Source organism: Arachis ipaensis, chromosome B09, assembly GCF_000816755.2.
Source record: "Arachis ipaensis cultivar K30076 chromosome B09, Araip1.1, whole genome shotgun sequence".
NCBI lineage: Eukaryota > Viridiplantae > Streptophyta > Magnoliopsida > Fabales > Fabaceae > Arachis > Arachis ipaensis.
The window spans coordinates 11381404-11384158 of record NC_029793.2 but is presented as its reverse complement, the minus strand read 5'-3'; the positions used below and the strand labels follow the sequence as shown (position 1 = coordinate 11384158).

The window sequence follows — 2755 nt, the reverse complement described above, 5'->3', positions numbered from 1 at the left end:
AGAGAAGTCTTTGAAAAAATAATATTCTAATGTAAATATTTTAATTTTATTTTAAATTCTGTATCAGTGTATAATTATTTTACTTTAAAATATATAAAATAATTATTACTTCCTTTTTTAAGTTAAACTTTGATTTTAATAATAATTTTATAAATTTTTTAAAATAATAATTATTTTGTATTTTTATTTTAAGTATCGAAACATATAAATTTTTTTCTTACTTTTATAAATTTTCCCGTGCTAAGCACAGGTTTATACACTAGTTTTATATTATAATAGGAGAATAGCAGTAGGTTCATGGAACGACAAGTGTATAGGGTCAATATTTGACAAGTGGCAAAGCAAAAAAAATTATTATGTCAACGAAAATTCAAAATTTTTTAACATGGAAAAGTATTAAGCGAGAGTTTTATCAAGTTAAATTCAAAACTATTTTGTCTAGTTTTATTCCCGTTGTAGATCACTTTTAAAATCATTCTTTCTCTTTCTCATTTTCATATATATGTTTTTTTGTTCATCTTAATCATAAAAACAACTGAGAAGACAAAAATTTTAAAAATAAGAAAAGAGGATCAGAGACAGGACTGCAATTCTTAGTATGGAAGAGTAGGTGGCGTTGATAGGGGAAAGACTTATGTGGCAAAGAATAGAGGGTTAAGGGTGAGAGAGAAAAAGACAGAACAAAGTAGAGAATAAAAAACACGAAGGAAGAAGGAGAAGATGGTGCCTACTGCCTAAGAACCGGCGTTCGCCACAAAACAATGTCGCAACTGCTCCTTCGCCGGTGGCGGCAGGTGCTGCAAATGTGAAGAACCACTTCATTACAAGGTTGTTGTAAGTCGGAGATTTAGACCATGTTGTCAACGAAAGACACCCCTACTATTTATTCATCCAGGCCCGACAAAGAGTTTCAATTCAACCAGGAACAAGATACTTAAAATCTTTCATATTTTCCTTCCTATTTTTCAATCTTCTGCCGAAAAAAATAGGTGACTTCCCATTTTGTTTATTTTGGTTTAATGGAATTTTTGTTTGAGCAGCAAAAATTTGCAATTTTTGTAAATGTGATTTGATTATAAGTGTATGATAATGATACTAATAAAAGTGAGTATTTTGGTTTGGTTATGAAGAAGAAGAAATCATGGCGGTGATGAAAGGAAGAATAATGACGGAAAAAGGAGAAGAGGGTGGCGATGAACTGGCGTCTCCCGCAGATCGGCATTGCAGTCGCTTCTTCGCCGGCTGTGGGTGCTGCGAATGCGATAAACCAGTTCGTTCCTTTGCAAGATCTGGTAAGAGAATTATTTATTTCTATTAAATTTGTTCTTTCTTTTCCTCCTAGACATCAGTTTTTATATCTAATTAGCTGGCGGGGAAAGCAGTCTTTTAACAGATATGCAGGTACTGAAACTAGCATCATATTTTACAATTTTTTGACCTTTTTTCTACTTTATTATATGTCTAATTAAATTGATCATTCATGAAACACATTTTTTTAGGGAAGTATGTACCTAAGTTAGAACCCCTGATAAATGATAGGAACCTTTCCACTAATTTCAAAGGTAAGGTTCTACGTAGTGCATAAAGAATTTTGTTTTAGTAATTAAATGAAGCTAAGAATATTTTCCTTATTTAGTATCTTGATGTCTTACGCCTTACACTTCTCTTATTTTTATTGTATTTTTTTTTTTACAAGTCTACTTCTGTGTTTCAATAATTTTCTATATATAATTTTGTTTTGGTAGACAAGTACATCTTTAAAATTTACTGTATTAAACCCTAAAGAACGCATTTAGACCATGGTAGATGGAGAAGTTGTAAATGATGATATTGTCCTTTGCAATTTTTGTGGATTGCAAAATTTGAACAAAGGCAACTATATTATTACTAGACTAACTCTTGGTCGTTATTTTGGGGACTAATATACTCTTTATCTACTCTATTGGTGGCATTGCAAAATTCCTTGCAAAAGAAGTGCCAATTATGTGCATTATGAGATTTGGGTCTTTAATGAATTTTTTTCATTTTGTTGAACAATATTATTTGATTTTTTAATAGTACAATATCATCAACTGAAATACTTAGATTTGGATCTAAATATATAACTGAATGAAATATAATTAGTAATAATTGTCTGTATAATTATAATAAAAACTATTTGTATTAATTATTTAATGTTTTTTTCATGTAACATTGTGTTATAAATTTTATTTAAATACATGTATGTAATAGTTTTTTTTACATAAGTGGAATCTACTAATATAAACAGTAACTAAGAAATATATAATGGGTTTTTTATTTTTTATACACACAATCTTTTTTAAGATAAACGTAACAAATATTAGTATTAGTTAGTAGATATAATAGCAACTCATTTTTATATTAGATGGTCCGTGCCTAGCGCGAATGTTACACTAGTTCGAAGAGACATACAACATTAATTTGATTGGGTTACATTAATTTACGTTTTGCTCCTAAAGTTGTTGCCAATAATTCAAATAAAACTCCAATACCACCATGCAACTGCAAGAAATTTTTCTACCAAAAGAAATATTGTGAATGCTTTCAGGCTGTGTTAGATGTTCAATAAGCTGTGATGCGACACATGTAAGAATACGTTTGGTAGAAAGGATGATTCTAATTCTATAGGAGTAGAAACCCAATTAGAAGTAGAAACAGGTGGAAAAAATTATTGAAAATGCATCACAGAAAATTGAAATTCAGAATTTCGATGATTATCCAAATTTTGTTCCAA

The 2755-nt window shown here is 29.6% G+C and overlaps 1 long non-coding RNA gene across 1 annotated transcript; it reads left to right on the top strand.

Moving 5' to 3' along the window:
* LOC110266562 lies at positions 468-1909 on the top strand. The gene is made up of 2 exons (XR_002353976.1): positions 468-989; positions 1131-1909. It is a non-coding gene; the product is annotated as an uncharacterized LOC110266562 (long non-coding RNA).